Below are 21,812 nucleotides of genomic sequence, written 5' to 3'. Positions count from 1 at the left end.
ACAGGTATATAGGGGTAATTATTGGTACTCTTAAAATGCGCATCCTGTGCTAGTCAATTATGTAGACAGGTCGCGTCTATTGTCTGATTAATCGTGCAAATGATTACACAAAAAGACGCTTTTTTTCAGTTAATTTAGCGGTGTATCTGTCTACAGTAAATCCTATAAATTGCTTGGGGTGCGGGTGTTATTTATGATAAATATTTTAATATGGAAAATTTGTCTTCTATTTTGAGAGCTCAGTGTTTAGATGGGGGAGGGGGGAGGTGACGGTGCCTGAGTGATGGGGTTCGCTTCTAACAGCTTCGTTTCAAGGTGAAAACAAACTGTTTCCTCCCGTGAAAAGCAAAGGGAAGGATTCATTGTGCAGACATGTACACCCTTTGACATGAAAACTAATGTAGCCTTTCCTAAACAAGTCTGTGGTCGTTATACTACACAAGTTCCATTTGAACATTGCTGTAAGGTCCACTACCCCAGTCTCCAAAGGCCCCCTAGCTTTTTTTGTTGCCCCCCCCCAAATTTTTTTGTTTTTTTTTAATGTTTTTTAACTTTTTTTTTCATTATTTTTTTTTAACATGATAGATTTTTTCAACTTTTTTTTACATCTCTTAGAATGACATGAAATATGCTTATGGCTCTAACAATTCTACTCTATGCTTGCTCAGAGACACGACGCAGCTTTCCCATTGGTACTCTATGGCTGGTTATCAACACTACCTAGTTTATTGCATGTATTAAATCAGTATTTTTTACGCAGTCGATGGATAAACACAACTAATATCTCTTTAAGAAAGTGTCTTCACATGATAAAGATATGCGGAGAGATATGCAAAAATTCGGTTCAATTTAGGTTCACTTAGAGTAGCGCGCCACTCTAAGTGAACCTAAATAAACCTAACTTTTGCATGTCTCTCTCACTATGACTGTGTGTCTGAGCGGGTGATGCAACCTATGCAACCTATTGCAAAATACTTGATAACTTCAATTGTAAAACCGGTCTAACCTAAATTCAACGCAAATTCAATGCATAAAGTCAAAATGAATAGAAATTGTGCAGGTGTTTTTTTTTATCCCAGTGCCCATCTTTGTCATAGGAGTCAGATGAGAGTAGGTTAATATGCAGTAGAAGTAAGTAAAATGATGGCACTCAGCTAGGCAAAATTAGGGCTTAGGAGTCAGATGAGAGTAGGTTAATATGCAGTAGAAGTAAGTAAAATGATGGCACTAAGCTAGGCAAAATTAGGGCTTAGGAGTCAGATGAGAGTAGGTAGGTGCGTAAAAGGGAGAACGGTAAAGGTGCAGTTCTGTTCCACTAAAACAACTTTTTTTTTAGTATATATTATTCAGTCAACTGAGCAGCAAAGCTGCATAGCTACTGTCTAAGCGAAACAGGATTCAAACAAATCATTAATTACTGTATATTCTGGTTCTATTGGTAGGGCGTCTGTATCCTACATTACATGGGAAGTAATCTGCACCTTTAACCGGGAAAAATTTAATTCAGCGGTTTTTATTGGATTTATGCTGCTAGATAACAGTGACTTGCTATGATTACCATGCTAGCCTATACGCGATAAATACCGATTATTAATTGCAAATGTTCTTACATGTTTAGTCAGAAAGGAATGTAATGTATTGAAGTCTTGTCCAGTAGAAATATATGTTTCTGCTAACACGTTTTATTGCATCAACATAACAAGATATGCTTTTTCAAGATGCCAAATATACTTGTTCTCATGTTAATAAAACCATCTCTAAATATATTCAATGGAAACCCTTTCAGGGAAAAGCCTAGAGTTGAAACAGTGGCCTAACTAGCTGATTCTGGCCTAGCTGGGCAAAGTCTTATAAAATACTGATACACTTTTCTCATTCTGTAGGATAACACATCTTCCGGTGAACACCGTAATTTTTGCCATTCAGCACAATAAATTACAAAAAATTGTCACTAAACAGCATGTTATTTCTTGTATCTGTCTCTTAAATACCTATTATAGACAAGTAAATTCCCGTAAAAATTAATATTGTGCTGTAAATTGTCTAAGTTTTTAGGAAACCGTAGTTAGGAGCTATCATTTTGCTTTTATTTGCCAACAGGTTTTCATGGCTCATTGCGCAAACGAAACAGCTCAGGGGGAAATTGGCCCCTTTCCCCTAATTACGCCACTGAGGTGAAAGAGATCAGATATTTGGCTGGAGGTACGATTTTCAAAATGGTAGGCTACTGGAAGTTCCTTCTAATTTTGTGAAAGATCCTAAAATCAACCTTTGTTTTAATACAAGCATGATGTTATTTTCTGATGACGACTTGGATGTTTCAAGACATTTCTCTGGGTATCCTACGGAAAAAGGAAGCAAAGAAAGAATTAGGTGCAACTTCCGAAGAGCGTCTCTAAAGGCTAAGGGAGTTTCTGCCATGACATTTATATACTATCTTAAAAGGAAGCACACAATTGATATACACAAGGATAAAGTATATGCGGCTGGTGCAGCAAATAACAAACCCAAACCAACTAAAAAAAACATCAAGTCGGGCGGCTTCCCTTGAGAAAGTTCCAAATCGTAAAGCAAGTGACACAGAGGGCGATGGAGTAATGAAATCTGGAATAAGAAGAGCAGATATACGACGGTTCTTTAGTTCCAATCGAAAAAAACAAACTTGTCTGTGGATGCTCTGCTGCAAAACCCTGTTTAAGGACAAATCGTCACTTTCTGTGTTTGATAAGCCAGGTATTAAACAGCCTATTTAAAAATAAAACAACAGGAGGCTTGAAAGCATCATATGGAAGAACCGTCCATTGTCACATAAGTTTTGCTGCCAGAAGAAAAGAAGTTAAGAAGGTTACTTTAAGATCTGCCTCTCAGACTAGCTTGACTTTTCGCTGCTGGTCTGCAAAAGGATCTGGCTTTGTGGGTACTACTACCTATTACCACATGAAGATGAAAATTGAGCAGAGGTTGCACCACTATCTTTCAAATTTCAAGAAGCATAAGCATTCTCATACAACTACTAACATCCTTTCATCAATCCAAGTTATAATCAGGAAGTTTTCAATGAAAGATAAGATGTTCCGTGTTGTGACTATGGGCTCTGCCAAAAAAGCAACTATGGGCTCTGCTTAAACACTAATGCCTTTGAGCTAACAGCGCAATTTGATGACGAAAATTATTTTATTTTCAAAACGTCTCAAATAACTAGGATGCATTTCTGAAAAAATCGAGGAGATTCTGTATAAACATAAAAGCGTATTTTTTTGGAAAAAAGGAACGGGAAAAATGGAAGAAAATAACCACAAAAAAGGATGGCAATGTTGTCGGCACAGACAGTTTTTAGCCACTTTATTGCAAAACTTCTTTTTGGCGGAAAAATGCTGCAATAGCACTCATAATAAACCAAAACTTATCATTTCAATTTTTTTCTTTTTTAAGCGTTAGGTATTTGAAAAACAGCTGTTTAAACAGCTGTTTTTTTTATGAAGACAGCTGTTTTCTTTTTTTTACCGAAAAACAGAACAGAAACAGAAACAGTCTTCTGTTTTTTTTGTTGACCTGTTCTGTTTCATTCAAGCCCAGTTTATTTTTTTCTGTTTCTTCAGAAAAAAATAACAGTGCCCATGCTTAAAGGTCAATATAAAATATTTTTATAAGAGACGCTAAAATATTCCTGTCTATTTACTATTGGTGGCAATGAAGGAAAAATAAAAAAAGATTTTTTAGACAATTACATTTATGATTAAAACAAAAAGAAAGAATTAAAAAATGGGTAAAAAGTAATTAAGACACTGAAACTTTTTAAGAAAAAAAAAGATATAAGAATAAAAAAATTCCAATATTTTGGCATAAGAGCTGGAAGCCTTTATCAACGAAGGAAAAATGAAAAAGAAAGAAAAACCTACAAAAACTAGTCTAAATAGTTGCACGTAAAAGGCTGCGAGAAAACTCCCCAAATAATACAAGAATTCTAACGAAAAACAAAGTAAAACAAACAAAACAACTCACATTTAAACATGTCCTACATGGAAAGTAAGTAAAAAAAATGTATAACTGAAGAAAAAAGTTTCCAGTAAGACAATTAATTAAAAAAAAAAATAAAAAAAAAATAAAGAACCACATTGAAACCCGAAGTCAATTCACTGGAGAAGAAATAGAACACTATCTACCGAAAAAAAGAGATTTTCTAATTCAAGTGTTCAATTCCCCTGTCCCCTCTTTGCAGGCATTGTAACATGAATAATGAAACAATTGACCATTGCCTATTTGAATGTAATATGCTAACATCCACACAATATATCTTGCTGTGTAAAGTGCTAAAATGTTTCAAAACCACAAAATCTTACAATCAGCCAAGAAGGTATCCAACCATATCTTCGAACAGAGCATAGGAATGGGAATATATAACCTTATGTTTCATCTCCTTAAGTTGGAAAGATCTACTGAAAGATATCTGAAATTACCTAATAGATATGAGGCAATCAAGCCAGTAGCTCTGTAGCCCACAGAGTGAAGCAAAAGGAAAAGGGCTAAATAATATTACTGAAAAGCCTGCTGTTAAATAAAAGAAGAACAAGAAGAAGAGATTTTTGAAGCAGAGATTCAGCCCAGGATCCGATTATATAACTAGTCCATTTTCAATCCAGGAAATGAATAATGCAATATATCATATTAGGACCAAAACTAGCAGCAGCTATGATAATATACATCCTACATGGATAAAGAATCTCACCCCTTCATACAAACAGGAACTGCTAAATTGTTATAATCACGCTTGGGCATCTTCTATGTTCCCCAATATATGGAAATGTTCGTCCCTCCTACCAATCCTAAAGAAAATAAACCCAAAGATAACCCTATTCCTATAGGCCCATAATGATTATTCCTGTGATTGGGAAAATAATGGAGAAAATGATCTATTACAGACTCCTCTGGTTTGTTGAAAAAAAATAATATGATCCCTCACACTCTAACTGGATTCAGGAAACACCACTCCTCAACAGATGCTTTTATTTTGCTAACAAATGCAATAAATGAATCATTCTATCAAAATAATGTCCTAGTTGCAGCTAGTATCTTTTATAAAATCCTTCATAGAAGTGCGAAGTTTCATTGTTTGTGTTGGTTCAGCCTATTCACCCCAAAAGACAATAACCAAAGGCCCACCTCAGGGAGCAGTCCTCAGTTGCCTCCTTTTTGCCCTATATCTCTGGGACATGAACCTCCCCCACACGAATCTACAATATGCTGACGATCTGGTGGTATGGTCATCTGACAACACCTTTGAGATAGCACAGTCAAATCTGCAAAAGTCACTTTTCCAATTTAAAAAATTCTCTCAACATTCAGATTTACCTATTGCACCTACCAAGTCAAAAATAATCCAATTTCACCGAAAGCGGAACCATGTTAATGCAAAACTAACTCTAGATGGAACAACTATTCCAGAAGATAATCATATTAATTACCTACGTCTCATTCTTGACCAAAAACTTAATTTCCACTTAATTCAAAAATGCTATAGAAAAACAAATATTCTAAAAAGACATCTTTCCACACCCTGGGGATGTAAGGAGAAAACCTTACTTCAGTTTTATAAATCACATATAAGACCCCATATTGACTAGCGACCCTCCACCTGAAAATATGGTTCATGTGCAAAGACCCAGATGCAAAAATTGAAACAACACAAAACGATATAATACATCTCATATTTGGTCTTAAGAAACCCACTAGCACCAAGTTTCTACTTATGGAGAGTGGATTAACAACAATAAGGGAGAGACGTAGGTTTTTCTTGACAAAACATCGTACAAAAATTGAATCAAATAGCTCACACGCCCTACATAATTGGTTAAGAAATCCAGCCATGTATAGAGACATTACAAATGAGTATGCCAATAGTCAGCAGAAGTTCCCCGTACCGGCAAAGTATATTGCACCTATTTTCCTCCATTCCCCTCCATAGAATTGGTCAATCCCCATAGTAAATACTGATTTCTCAAAGTGGAATAAAGATTTGACCCCCATTACTTTTGTCCAGAAAAAAATTTGCTGAACTTAATACAATTACTTCTAAATACCACTTCCAAAAATTCGTTGATGTGTCAAAAATGACTGAGAAGGTAGCAAGTGGTGCTTTCCTTCCGCTTCTGAAAATTGCACTGGGCGAGAGATTATATAATAATGTATCTATAAAATGTCTGCTGAGTTAAATGCCATGATCATGGCATTAGAACACCTTAAGGAAAACCAACATATGATTGCTAGTTCAAATATTATTATAGTATATTCCGACTCTTTATCAAGTCTTGAGTTGATGGCCTCAGCTCCTCAGTATAAGTTGGACATTGACACTTATCATTGTCTCAGTATTATAGATAATCTTGCTTCAAGTGGCATAAGAACTTATTTTCAGTATATTCCTAGCCACTCTGGTATAAGTGGTAATCATCAGGTTGATGAAATAGCAAAAAATGTTATAATATTGACCGGCCAAGTGGGAGACCAATCCCGATTAGAGATATTTAACGATGGAGACTATCAGATATTAATTTTAATAAGAATAATCCTATCCTTTCCCCCTTTCCGAGTAAGTATTTTTCAAAATTTTATCATAGAATTCGTTCTGGAACAAATGGACTAAATTTTCTTGCATTCTTGTATAAGTTTTCTAATTCAAGTGGTTCAATTCCCCTGTCCCCTCTTTGCAGGCATTGTAATATGAATAATGAAAGAATTGACTATTTCCTATTTGAATGTAATATTCTGACGTCTGCACAACATACCTTGCTTTGTAAACTGTTACAATGCTTCAAACACCACAAAATCTCACTATCAGCCACGAGCCTAGCCAAATATACCTGCACACAGAGCATAGAAATTGACATCTATCATTTTATATTTGAACTCCTAGAGTCGAAAGATCTACTGAAAGATATCTCAAAATATCTAATAAATATGAGGCTATCAAGCCAGTAGCTCTGTAGCCCATAGAGTGAAGCAAAAGGAAAACGGCTAAATCGTATTACTAAAAAGGCCGCCTGCTGTTAAATAGAAGAAGAAGAAGAGCTTCAAATTTAAATCTAACTCATGTGCCCTATGATTAAGTGAAATAGAGTATGTAAAATCAAATGTGATAAACAATATTTTAAATCGTTAATTGCAGTCATTTGATGGATCACAAATTAAGGTAAATATATACCAAATCATATTATTGAGTTAGGAATAAATGAATTCACCATTCAATGCCTTTTTTGTGCTGATTACGAATATAATAATCATTTCTATTTGAAATGATTTTCAGCCCTTCCCCCCTAATCTAACCCCCACCCCATATGTGCAAATATATATCCTGAAGTGACATATATGGGGGGGGGGGTGAGCTAAAGCTCATTTCTGATAGAAATGGTTGTTAGGCTATATTCGTAATCAGCATAAAAAAGCATCAAATGGTATATTCACTTTATTTGAAACTCAATAATATGATTTGGCATATATTTACCCAAATTAAATGTGGATTTCTTGAAAAGCCAGTATTCATTGAGAACATAAGAAAGAGATTTGGCCATAGGCTAGCCTAGACTAGGCCTAAATAAAAATTCATTGGGTTGACTTATTAATGTCAGCAGCTATAGCCTAGGTAAAATCTGTGTAAAATTGGGCTTTAGCTACTTTTGGCTATTGTGGAAAGAGGTTACATTTGGAAAATGAAATGCTCAGGGATGGGCTTACAGGCTAAAGTATATGTCAATATTTACCATATTATTGAGTAACAACTAAGGTGAATATACCTTTCAATGCCTTTTTTTACGCTGATAACAAATATAATAATCATTTCTATCAGAAATGATTATAATATTATTATATTTGTAATCAGCATAAAAAAAAGGCATTGAATGGTGTATTCACTTTATTCCTAACTCAATAATATAATTTGGTAAATATTGACCAAAGTATGTCCCAGGAAGGTATTTAGAAGTTCCTACCTCCACATCAGTAAATATTTAGCAAATCATATTATTGAGTTTCAAATAAAGTTATTATACCATTTGATGCTTTTTTTATGCTGATTACAAATATAACAACTATTTCTAGCAAAACTGAAATTTAGCCCCCCCCCCGCCCCCCTATATATGGTCAATTCAAGATATACATTTGCACATATGGAGGTGGGGGTTAGGATAGGTTGGGGGGGGGGGGCTGAAAGTAAAGTTCTACAAAATCATATTATTGAGTTAGGACTAAAGTGAATACACCATTTGATGCCTTTTTTTATGCTGATTACAAATATAATAAGCATTTCTATCAGAAATGAGTTTCAGCCCCCCCGCCTATATAGGCCAATTCAGGGTTAGGTTGGGTTAGGTATAGCCTATATAGGGGGGGGGGCTGAAATTCATTTCCGATAGAAATGCTTATCATATTTGTAATGAGTATAAAAAAGGCATTAAATGGTGTTTTTACTTTATTTTTAACTCAATAATATGATTTTGTAGAACTTTACCTTCATTTCTGATAGAAATGATTGTTATATTTGTAATCAGCATAAAAAAAAGGCATCAAATGGTGTTTTCTGTTTATTCCTAACTCAATAATATGATTTGGTAAATATTTGACTCCACACCTTCTCCCTCTAGAGGGCCCTGACCTTTGATGACATTTAAAAATTTGTGTGTTATAAAAGTTAAACCTTGCAAAATAGATCTTCTGCTTAAATGAAGTAGGCTACAACATAATTATTTTCAGCTTTACAACTTTGTTCAACCCCAAATTAAAAGGTTTTAAAGATATGCAAGTATATTTCCCAAATCTTGAAAAAAAAACATTGATATCATTTAAAATTCTAGGCCTACTCAAATAACAGGAATTGCATTTTCAGAACTAAAGCCAGAGAAAAAGAAACTGGTAACTGAAAATTAAGGTTAAATATTGTTTTGTCAAATTTTCAATAGGTATAGACCTGTCATGTAGGCAAATTTCAGGACCCTCTAGAGGGAGAAGTGGAAGTATGTACTTCAAAACACCTTCCTGGGAAATACTTTAACCTGTAGACCCATCCCTGAAAGTTTCATTTTCCAGTAAAATTCTGCTTTAGCTACTTTCAGCTATCTTGGAAAGGGGTTAGGTTAGGAAAATGAAACTGTCAGGGATGGGCCTGCTGGCTAAAGTATGTCCTGGGAAGGTATTTTAAAGTACCTACATCCACTCCTTTGGTATATATCTACAGTTGTGACTGCTCATAAGCAGACATGTTAAGAAAACAATTCTTACTTTATAATATGTATAATGACCCTTGTTCACATCATAGGCAGCGCGCTAGAGCTGCCTAAGTAAAGAATGATGTGGGCACAATGTGTTTTTTTTTTTCCATACCCGGGCACTTTGTGTCAGAGGAGTCATTGCAGAAACTTCAAAAAGGACTCATTCAATTGGAAATTGAAGTGGCTAGTGCCATTTTTAATAGTTGAAAGTGATTGGAGGGCAACTACCCTCCCCCCCCCCCACCACGTCCATCATTCTCCCAAATACATCCAATCAAAATTTTGAGACAGCCATTTTGTTCAGCATAGTTGATTTCCAGATAGAAAATATCTTTTTGAGGAGGATACTCCTCCACAACCCATAGGGCAAGGGTTTTAAGTTATGCCCTGAGGGCATACAAGGTGATATAATAGTTGATATAATAGTATGAGGGCATATAATAGTTGATTTCCAGATTGAAAATATCTTTTTGAGGAGGATACTCCTCCACAACCCATAGGGCAAGGGTTTTAAGTTATGCCCTGAGGGCATATATGCCCTGAAGGCATTGTTGTAGAAACTTAAAAAAAAGCTCATTCTATTGGAAATTAAAAGGGCTAGTACCCTTTTTAATAGTCGAAAGTGATTGAAGGGCAACTAGCCCCCCCACGCCCATCATTCCCCCAAATATATCCAAGCAAAACTTTGAGATAACAATTTTGTTCAGCGTAGTTAATTTCAAAATAGAAAATATCTTTTTGTGGAGGAAACTCTCCCACAACCCTCAGGGCAAGGGTTTTATGTTATGCCCTGGGGCCATATAAGTTTTTTATAGAAGGCCTTGTTGTAGAAACTTCAAAAAAGGCTCATTCAATTGGAGATTCAAAGGGCTAGTGCCCCGTTTAATAGTCGAAAGTGATTGGAGGGAAACTAGCCCCCCATGCCCATTATTCCCCCAAACACATCCAATCAAAATTTTAATATGGTCATTTTGTTCAGCGTAGTTGATTTCCAGATAGAAAATATGTTTTTGAGGAGAACACTCCCTCACAACCCTGAGGGCAAGGGTTTTAAGTTGTGCCCTGGGGGCATATAAGGTTTTTATAGAAGGTGTTGTTGTAGAAACTTCAAAAAAGGCTCATTTGATTGGAAATTCAAAGGGCTAGTGCCCCTTTTAATAGTCGAAAGTGATTGGAGGGCAACTAGACCCCCCCACCCCTCATTCCCCCTAACACATCCAATCAAAATTTTGAATAGCCATTTTGTGCAGCATAGTTGATTTCCAGATAGAAAATATGTTTTTGAGGAGGACACTTCCCTACAACCCTTGGGGCAAGGGTTTTAAGTTATGCCCTGGGGGTATATAAGGTTTTTATAGAAGGTGTTGTTGTAGAAACTTCAAGAAAGGCTCATTTGATTGGAAATTCAAAGGGCTAGTACCCTTTTCTAATAGTCAAAAGTGATTCAGATACATTCTTAGACCACACTGGCTATACATGACAAATGAAACTCAGAGAGGAGAGAAACTAACAAAATGAAAAATAAAATCACAAAGGGTGAAAAAACGAGGATTTTGTCAGCCAGTGGCAAACCATGAAGATGAACAAAATATAAGCAAATATTTCGACAAGGACCTCCGCCAAGTCGTCCTCAGTGCTAAACAAAAAAGAAGACAAAGAGAGAAAAAAAAAAACGAAAATCTAACCTTTCGAAGTTTACTTTACGAAGACAGAACAGACACTGAATAAAAAACAGGCAGGAATCAATGAAAATGAATTTACCAAGATGATTGAGCAAGGATCTTTTGCCTTGCAATTGTTTTAGCTGGTCTACAATTTCGGTTTTCATTAGATATGCAAATAGGTTCTTTTAAGTTATACCGGGTGAAAATATTGGTTGAGTCCTTCAAGATTAAACTGTCGTAAATTGGGATTAATGAAATATCTCCAGTATCTCTATTTATTGCTAAATTTTGGTTCATATATTTTTTTATCTCAATTACCTCTTTAAAAGTTTGTGGTATGCCATTTACAGTTGATATTAAGGTTGCCTCTTCAAACAGAACTAGATGGGTTGGATTTACAAAAATATGCAAAGCCAATGCCGAATCAAAATTGTCATTGTTATTTTTTAATCTCAGGGACTTATCTATTGAAATTTTGTGCTCATGCAAACGTTCACCTAGTTGTTGATGGGTCCTACCAATGTAAAATTTTCCACAAGAACACGGGATTCTGTAGACACCACTACCCAGTACAGGGTCCGTTTTATCCTTTCCTGAGTTGAAAAAGTGTTCAAATTTTTGTTTGGTTTTGAAAGAAACAGAAAGATTATGTTTTTCTAGAATTTTTCCAAGTTTATTGCAAAGTTTTGGGATGTATGGTAAAGCAATGAAAGTTTTTTTCTCAATTTCCAGGGTAACTGAATCAAGGGGGACAAGCTCCCTATTTTGTTCTTTTATCTTTTTTAATCGTCTATCTATTGTATTTTCAATAAGTTTGATTGGGTAGCCGTTGCAGAAAAGAATATCCTTGACATAATTTAATTCAGAATGTATATGACTACAGGAACACATTTTTAAAACTCTGTCAACTAAAGAGACTATTACCCCTCTTTTCACAGAAGGAGGGTGATGGGAAGAAAAATGTAGATATCAATCATTATGAGTCGGCTTTCTATGTATAGAAAATTCAAGACTAGGATTAGATTTTATAATCAAAACATCCAAGAAAGGCAGCTTACCTGAATCTTTGAGTTCCATTGTGAACTGGAGATTCGAATCAAAAGAGTTCAAATGTGCCAAAAAATCTCAGAGAGTTTTGTCCATGTTCCCAAACAGAAATGATATCATCAACAAAACAAAACCAGATAGAGTGTTTTAAGTGGAAACTATTCAAGGCAGACTGTTCTATGAAATCCATGTAAAAATTTGCCAAATAAGGAGACAAGACAGTGCCCATGGATAAGCCCATTATTTGAAGAAAAAATTTGTTTCGGAATTCAAAATACGAGGAGAACTTGTTGTAAAGACGGACAAGGGTCATTATTGTATCAATTTCCAAAGTTTTATAATACGACCAAGCTAAATTATCCTCTAATTTTCTTTGTAAAGCCTGCTCACATTTATGGAAATCGCATGAAGTGTACATAGAAACTGCATCAAAACTAGATAAGATGGTATTTTCTGTTGTACTTTGATTTTTTAACTTCTCAACATGATCTATGGAGTTTTTTATATAGGATTTCTGTGTGCTTAAAAGAGGCTTAAAAATGGTGACTAAAAAGCTTCCTATAACCGTAGCCTGAGAAATAAAACGTGCTACAATTGGACGTAATGGACTATCTTTCTTATGCACTTCAGAAAAACCAAAGAATCTAGGGGTTGAACAACCTTTCTGATAAAATTTTCTTTACATTTGAGGGTAATTAGTCTATTATCTAGTGACATTCCTAGTTCTTTTTTTAATTGCTGTGTGTAGCTATCCATGGGATAAATTTTAATTGCTTTGTACGTATTTCTATCCATTAAAAGGGTGTTAACTTTTAATTCATAATCTGCAGAATTCATAATTACAATGGTGTTACCCTTGTCCGCTTTCGTAATCACTGTGTTTTTGCATTTTTTTAAGTTTTGGAGGATTTTAATTTCTTCCTTTGATTGAGTTGAAAGTGACAAAGATGACCTATAATCAAGAATACTTTTTACAATTTAAACTCTGAGTAGGTCTGGATTTTCGACTTCACCATGAGAGCTAAAAATAGCAACTAACCCTCCCCCACATCCCTGATTCCCCCAAACACATCCAATCAAAATTTTCAGATAGCCATTTTTTTCAGCATACTTGATTTTCAGATAGAAAATATGTTTTCAACTCCCCACAACCCTCAGGGCAAGGGTTTTAAGTTATTCCCTTGTCTGTTCTCGTAATTACTTTGTTTTTGTCTTTTTTTAAATTTCGGAGTATTTTAATTTCTTCCTTTGATTGAGTTGAAAGTGACAAAGATGGACTATAATCAAGAATACTCTATAAAATTTCACCTCTGAGCATGACTGGATTTTCGACTTTACCATGAGAGCTAAAAATAGCAACTAACCCTCCCCCACATCCCTGATTCCCCCAAACACATCCAATCAAAATTTTTAGATAGCCATTTTTTTCAGCATACTTGATTTCCAGACAAAAAATATGTTTTCAAGGAGGAGACTCCCACAACCCTCAGGGCAAGGGTTTTAAGTTATACACTGGGCCATATAAGGTTTTAATAGAAGGCATTGTTGTAGAAACTTCAAAACAGGCTCATTCAATTGGAAATTCAAAGGGCTAGTACCCTTTTTAATAGTCGAAAGTGATTGGAGGGCAACTACCCCCCCCCCCCCCACACCCATCATTCCCCCAAACACATCCAATTAAAAATTTTAGATAGCCATTTTGTTCAGCATAGTTGATTTCCAGATAGAAAATATGTTTTTGAGGAGGACACTCCCCCATAACCATCAGGGCAAGGGATTAAGTTATGCCCTGGGGGCATATGAGGGGTTTATAGAAGGCATTGTCATAGAAACTTCAAAACAGGCTCATTCGATTGGAAATTCAAAGTGCTAGTGCCCTTTTTAATAGTCAAAAGTGATTGGAGGGCAACTAGCCCCCTCCCCCAAGCCCATCAGTCCCCCAAACACATCCAATCTAAATTTTGAGATAGCCATTTTGTTCAGCATAGTTGATTTCCTGATATAAATTTTTTTTTGAAGAGGACACTCCCCCACAACCCTCAGGGGAAGCGTTTTAAGTTATGTCCTGGGGGCATATAAGGTTTTTACAGAAGGCATTGTCATAGAATCTTCAAAGCAGGCTCATTCAATTGGAAATTCAAAGGGCTAGTACCCTTTATAATAGTCAAAAGTGATTTGAGTGCAACTAGCCCCCTCCCCCTCACACACTTCATTCCCCCAAACACATCCAATCAAAATTTGAGATAGCCATTTTGTTCAGGATAGTTGATTTCCTGATCGAAAATATGTTTTTGAGGAGGACACTCCCCCACATCCCTCTGGGCAAGGGTTTTAAGTTATGCCCTGGGGGTATATAATGTTTTTAAAGAAGGTGTTGTTGTAGAAATTTCAATAAAAGCTCATTCGACTGGAAATTCAAAGGGTCAGTGCCCTTTTTAATAGTCTAAACCAATTGGAGGGCAACTAGCCCCCCCCACCCGCATCATTCCCCCAAACACATCCAATAAAAATTTTGAGATAGCTATTTTGTTCAGGGTAGTTGATTTCCAGATAGAAAACATATTTTTAAGGAGGACACTCACCCACAACCCTCATGGCAAGGGTTATAAGTTATGCACTGGGGGCATATAAGGTTTTTATAGAAGGCATTGTTGTAGAAACTTCAAAACAGGCTCATTCAATTGGAAATTCAAAGGGCTAGTACCCTTTTAATAGTTGAAAGTGATTTGAGGGCAACTAGCCCCCCCCCCCCCCACACCCATCATTCCCCCAAACACATCCAATCAAAATTTTTAGATAGCCATTTTGTTCAGCATAGTTGATTTCCGGATAGAAAATATGTTTTTGAGGAGGACACTCCCCCATAACCATCAGGGCAAGGGATTAAGTTATGCCCTGGGGGCATATGAGGGGTTTATAGAAGGCATTGTCATAGAAACTTCAAAACAGGCTCATTCGATTGGAAATTCAAAGTGCTAGTGCCCTTTTTAATAGTCAAAAGTGATTGGAGGACAACTAGCCCCCTCCCCCATGCCCATCATTCCCCCCAACACATCCAATCTAAATTTTGTGATCGCCATTTTGTTCAGCATAGTTGATTTCCTGTTAGAAAATTTGTTTTGAAGAGGACACTCCTCCACAACCCTCAGGGGAAGGGTTTTAAGTTATGTCCTGGGGGCATATGAGGTTTTTACAGAAGGCGTTGTCATAGAATCTTCAAAGCAGGCTCATTCAATTGGAAATTCAAAGGGCTAGTACCCTTTATAATAGTCAAAAGTGATTTGAGTGCAACTAGCCCCCTCCCCCTCACACACTTCATTCCCCCAAACACATCCAATCAAAATTTGAGATAGCCATTTTGTTCAGGATAGTTGATTTCCTGATCGAAAATATGTTTTTGAGGAGGACACTCCCCCACATCCCTCTGGGCAAGGGTTTTAAGTTATGCCCAGGGGGTATATAATGTTTTTAAAGAAGGTGTTGTTGTAGAAACTTCAATAGAAGCTCATTCGACTGGAAATTCAAAGGGTCAGTGCCCTTTTTAATAGTCAAAACCGATTGGAGGGCAACTAGCCCCCCCCCCACACTCATCATTCCCCCAAACACATCCAATAAAAATTTTGAGATAGCCATTTTGTTCAGGGTAGTTGATTTCCAGATAGAAAACATATTTTTAAGGAGGACACTCCCCCACAACCCTTAGGGCAAGGATTATAAGTTATGCCCCGAGGGCATATAAGTAGACCCCGGCGCCGCGCCGATGAGGGAAGACCGGGAGCGGCGGGGCCAAAAACAGCGCGCCACGCCGCGCCGCCGGTAAGATGTTGGCGGCGCGCCGCCGGTATGATGTCGGCAGCGCGATCAATGTTGACTGCAAACATTAATGTTTTCATCAGTCTTTCTCAAATCACACCTTAAATTTACAACTGATTCAAGCCTATTCATGAGTTATAAAATTCACATGTTGCTGGCTGGAAACTGGTCTTCTTCATTATTCATCAAGAGAAGTAGAAATCTGGTAGAGACGAAATGGCTGTGGTGTTTCAGAACCCTTGCATAATACGAGTAGTTGAAGTATCTATTAGCTATGTATTCTTAACATTAATAATTATCAAAATTATTAGTTTTTTCATCAAGCATTACTGCATACAAAACTTCAAATACCATATCCCAAAATTCGTCAGTTATCTGGGTAAAAACTTTGAATATAACTTGAACTTATAAGCTTAATTCTGTCACAATGCTCTTTGCCTATATCTATTTTGTCACCTTTAAACCAGTTGAAATGGGCGACTTTGATATTTATTTTTTTTTTTTTTTTTTGCTCTTTTGGATTCCTAAAAAGCCTTCTTTTATTGAAAACTTGTTTTTAGTAACAAATAAAAAAAAATACATTTTAAATTTTTTTTTTGGCTCCTTTATAGAATATATGTCATGTAGTCTAAGGCTGAACTGCTGATTTTTTATTGCTTTTGGCTGCACTTTTGGATATCATTCATTTTTTCTTTTGGGGATTCATTCCGAATTATAAACTAATAAATACCTAATATACTCAAAATACCCAAAGACTCCTCTTTGATCCCTACCCAGGCTCTAAGCTTCTGCTATGGTCATTTCCATGGAAATCTCCAAAGAGTTTCTTTTTAAAATAGCTTTCAAGCATAGTTAGGGGTATTTAGCCTTTTTTGCTTTTCTTCAAAGCTTTGAAAAAAGTGTTATAATATTCCAAATATTACATTTGTTATATTTGTGCATATTTTTGGTAATCATTTGTGGGGGGATTGAATTTTTTAAACCACTGTAGATACGTAAGAACGCTGCAACATCTAGTACCCTGAGGTCATAAGACTGTCAAAGACTCCTCCTTGAACCTCCCAAATTGAAAGCTTTTATGATGAACTGGCTTTTTAATGTAACTTGGGCACTGGACCAAGGGCGCCATTGTCACTCGAGCGCAACGTTAGGTGGGGATGGCGATATTGCTTTTGTCACACCAATTCGTTTTAGTGTGAATATGCCTGGTAGTTATGAATGAATGTTTTCAAAGTAAACCCGTTTCATCAATGAGAAAAAAACGGGTTGGACGCATATGTCCCTTTCCTTTCGGACAATAAAACCATGCAAGTGCTGTATCAAGTATAACTCACGAAAATCTTGTTAATTTTTGTCAACTTTTCAACTTTTTGGCATCCCTGCTTTCAATAAAAAAATTCAAGGTACTATTACTTAAATATAATAACTCCCTCTCCCCCCCCCCTCTGGATACCATCTTGATAGGATACCGTCTCTGCTTTAAATAAAAAAAATAGTTAACTTATTGACACCCCACTTAAAAAAAAAATCGAGGTATTATCATTTAAATATGATAGCTTACTACCCCCCCTTCCTCTGGATACCACCTTGATAGGATGCCGTCTCTGCTTTAAATTAAAAAAAAATAACTTTTTGGGATCCCTGCTTTCAATAAAAAAAAAATCGAGATATTATCATTTAAATGTAATACCCCTACCCTACCTCTGGATACCACGTTGATAGGATTCCGTCTCAGCTTTCATTAGAAAAATAGTTTAATTAATAATTAATTAGGTCACTACATGTTTCAAACAAAAACGCAAAATAACTATAAACACCTTAGTGTTTCTTGAAAAAACTTGAGGGTATGAGAAAAGGGGTACAAAGACAACAACAAAAATGTCAAAATGATTAAGATATACCTCAAATTATTGGAAAACTGAGTCATAGATTTGCCGTGGCATTCAATAAGATCCAAAGAATCTAGTTAAAAGGGAGCACACACAGAACCCAAATTAGGCCAGTAGCCTATGAGAAATCGCAAAATACGCAGGACAATGAACAAGTCCTGATGGGGGGCCCTGGGTCTATCAAAATATTTCAATGGTTTTCCAGGGAATTTGATATAATTTTCTTCTTTACCCAATTGAAGTGAAAAAAAATAATTATCTGTCTTGCGTCCCTGCTTTAAAAAAATGAGGTATTTTTATTTGAAACTTATATCTCCTTACCCCCCCCCCCCCCTATAAGCAATAAATTAAAATTTATTTATTAATCATATTTTTGGGGTAACTTCCGGCTTGATCTTTAATTCCCTAACCTTGTACATAGCTTAGTCTATAGCTAAATTTTGTCTCAATAGAAGGTTTTTTTTGGGGGGGGGGGGCAAAAATATTTCAGAAACAAGATTGTATTTTCTATCAGGTGTTCAAGAATTGAGTATCTAAACATTAAGAAAATCTTATCTAAATACAGCAAAAAAAAATCTGCAAACTTACTATTCAGCTGTAGAAACAATCTTTTGGCTGTCAATTTTAAAATGCAACTGAAGGCTGAAGCTGTCTAGTAGTGAATGCGTTCTATAATTCTATTCAACTTGAAAATAAAATTCTTGACTATGAATGATGTAAGAAATAGCGATTGGGAAACTGCATTCGAAATGATTTTATCTCATTTCATGAAGACGATACTTCTTTTTGTCAACATATTAAGAACTGTGTATATTATAATATTTGCAATTGCATATTGTGTCTGTCTGGTTTTTTATGCAAAGTAACAAAAGAGACGAAAATTAATGAACAAGAAGGTAGTGAAGAATTATGGTATGCAAAGTAATATATGGCAGGGAAAGTCACTGCGCTAGGGGTGACACCGTGATTGCGTGATTTTCGGGGATTTGGGGAACCATTTCTATTTTCGGGGTATTACCCAAAAATTCGGGGATAGTGCAAGCCCTGCTTGATTTCTAATCAGGAAAATCGAAATACTAAACCACACGAGAAGGAAAAGCTCCGACTTTGCAGTTGACGCAATAGAGGATTGCCGAAAAATTTAAAGTCAACCGAATGCCGCCGCCTCTACCGGCGGCGGCGCGCCTGCGGTGCGCCACGTTACGACACTTCGGCGGCGTTTGACCGGGCCTCTCGTCGGCGGCGTTTGGTCGACCCGCCGGCGAGGCGCCGTGGTCTACATATAAGGTTTTTATTGAAATCTTTGTTGTAGAAACTTGAAAAAGGGCTCATTCGATTTGAAATTCAAAGGACTAGTACCCTTTTTAATAGTCAAAAGTGATTTGAGGGTAACTAACCCCCCTCTCTCACCCACCTTTTCCCAAAACACATCCAATCAAAATTCTTAGATAGCCATTTTAGTCAATGTAGTTAAAAGTTTTGGAAATTAGGTCTTTAAGGATGACAACCCCTCCCCCCACAGCCCTCAGGGCAGGGGTTGTAAGATATGCCCTGGGGACATATAATGTTTTTATTGAAAGTGTTGTCATAGAAACTTCATAAGAGCTCATTCAATTGGAAATTGAAAGGGCTAGTGCCTTTTTTAATAGTTGAAAGTGATTGGATAGCGACTAATGCTCCTCTCACGACCGTCATTTTCGCAAACACATCCAATCAAAATTTTGGGATATTCATTTTGTTGAACGTATAGTTGAAAGTTCTTGAAATTAGGTCTTTAAGGATGACAAGCCCCTCAGAGCCCTCAGTGCAAGGGGTGTAAGTTATGACCTGGGGGCATATAAATTTTATATAGAAAGTTGTTGTATATGATTCATAGAATAGATTTTAGTCTTCCTCAAATCCAATTTTTATATGTTTAAAAGCTAAATGTTGACTTAAGATTAAATCAAAATGCACTGTGATAATGCTAATTCCCAATAAGGCATCTCAACAGTATCCCAAGAACGACTGAGGGTATTAAGTTCAAACATTCGGGGTTATTTCTGCTCTTAAAATTTAACCAAATCCAAAACCCCTTTGTCTTCCCAAGGCCAGAACAAAATTTGCTTTTTACTGAAAAAATACAAATTAATCTGCATTGTCAGTTTAATATACATGTACTGAAATTTAGTAATCAAAATGTTAATATTATTTGATTATTAAAGTTATAAAAGTGAAAATATCTATATTTTTTCAGTAAAGTGCAAATTTTGTTCTGTCCTTGGGAAGGCAAAGGGGTTTTGCACCCAACTTATGTTAATTTCTGCTCGTTTTGAGTTTGACTTGGTTAATTATTGTAATTTCTGTTCGTTTTGGATTTCATTTATTTATCAATGCTAATTTGTGGTAGTTTCAAGCTTGGTAGATTATTTGATTTTAGTTTTGCTCATTTTTTATTTAATGGAGTTCTTTACTTTTCTTTGAAAAACTTATTTTGTGGAAAAAGTTTTTTTTAATTAATATTATCCAAGGGGAGAACCTTTATCCTAAAATCTTTCCTCTTTTTTCCTTCACTTTCCAACTTAAGCGGAAAAAATTACAATTTTTCCCATGCTTTCAACACAATGATTATATCTTTTGAAATGTTTGCTATAAATTTCTTTATAGATGGTATTTGTCTTGGCCATTCAAAAATTGTTGTTTTTTTTTTAATTTTAAAACACAGTTCTAAGACATTGATGAATATCTTATAACCAAAGGAACTTTACTCTAACCCCTAAATATTTGCAAATAAGGGTATATATTTGGACATCATGGGGGTGGGGGTAACATTCATTTGTGATGCAAATGACGGTTATATTTAGATTCAGGATGCAATTTTGGGTATATATTTGCACATTACAGGGATGGGATATCCCCCATCCCCCTAATGTGCATATGGTTATTTTTATAATATGGCTATGGTTATGTAAGTTCTAAAAGTTGACCATTATTTACATATAGGTTTTATTATTTTAAATGTTTTGATCCTGGGTTGGCATGCAGGTGGTCAAAAAAGCATATTTGCAATATCTCAGGGACAGCTAAAGGTATCCAGTTGAAATTTTGAGGGAATTCTAAATTAAATCAAAGACAAATATGATCATCTAGATTAACAAACAGATGTATATGTAATATTAAAAGATAGAATATGCATCCAGGTTGTCAAAGGTTTGCACCTGCAATTTCCATGAAGCAACCAGGGGTATTAAGTTACAATGTCCTGGGTGTGTTGATGGAGATGTAAAGCTAAACTAATATCCAGGTTGTCAAGTAGGTATACATGCAATATTTCAGGAATAGCTATGGATATCAAGTTGAAACTCTCAGGGGATGTTGAACTACATCAGAATACACATTGGTCTTTCAGATTATCCAATAGATATATCTTCATCTTCTCAGGAATATATAAGGGTACAACTTTCAGGGAAAGCTAAGAGGATTTCAAACCCAATCAAATGATACTAATTGCATCCAGGTTGTAAAAAGGGTTTATCTGCAATTTCTCAGGGATGTCTAGGATTTAAGTTGAAACTTTCAGGCATGTTGAACTTATTTATATATAGTACTAGGAGCCCAGCAATCAGCACATAGCAGGCTTATATACTTTTGATTCTCTAATTATGTATTGCCATAATCATCATCTTATTCTTTAGTTTTAAGTAAGTGTATTTAGTCTATTTATAGCTGGCATTTTAAGTAGTTTCATAATGCCCAGAGGACAAATCATGGTTGCAGCAGTTGCTGCAACCATAGTAACCAAAAGTTAAAATGCACAATTGAAAAAAAACTGCTTAGTGAAATAAAATTGTCATCTGACAGTAACTCAGGAACGTTAACTATTATTTCGGTTTGTCTCAAAAGTAAAAGTTTATTGCAAAAAGAAATTTATGGTGATTTCAAAAAAAGCCTCAAACCCCTAAAAAATGGTGTCAGATCAAAACGAAAAGTGTACCATTGGAATCATTAATAGGGAAATTAAAATTTCCCTGAACAACAAGGAAAATCACTTTTTTTCAATGGTAGCACTGATCTGTCTCTTGTTAAGTTTAATAAATCGTCTGCTCATCAGTAAGCTACTGAAACATTAGCATGCTACCACACTGCTGCAGATAGATGTTTAA

At 35.8% G+C, this 21,812-nt stretch overlaps 1 protein-coding gene across 2 annotated transcripts in view; it reads left to right on the top strand.

The window, feature by feature from the left end:
* The first annotated feature begins 7,079 nt into the window (after nt 1–7,079).
* The window catches only part of LOC148955765 (uncharacterized), a 44,570-nt gene continuing 29,837 nt past the window's right edge, over nt 7,080–21,812 (top strand). Inside the window, exon 1 of one of the 2 annotated variants that reach the window (XM_089108334.1) lies at nt 7,080–7,113. The gene's annotated coding sequence lies outside the window, so the exon portion shown is untranslated. Of the gene's footprint in view, nt 7,187–21,812 lie in introns of both variants that reach the window. The other variant, XM_089108333.1, reaches the window with a different exon arrangement.

The sequence above is a fragment of the Artemia sp. Qi Xiang Cuo genome, chromosome 2 (genome assembly GCF_049724085.1).
Source record: "Artemia sp. Qi Xiang Cuo chromosome 2, ASM4972408v1, whole genome shotgun sequence".
Classification (NCBI taxonomy): domain Eukaryota; kingdom Metazoa; phylum Arthropoda; class Branchiopoda; order Anostraca; family Artemiidae; genus Artemia; species Artemia sp. Qi Xiang Cuo.
This window is presented reverse-complemented; position numbering and strand designations above follow the sequence as displayed.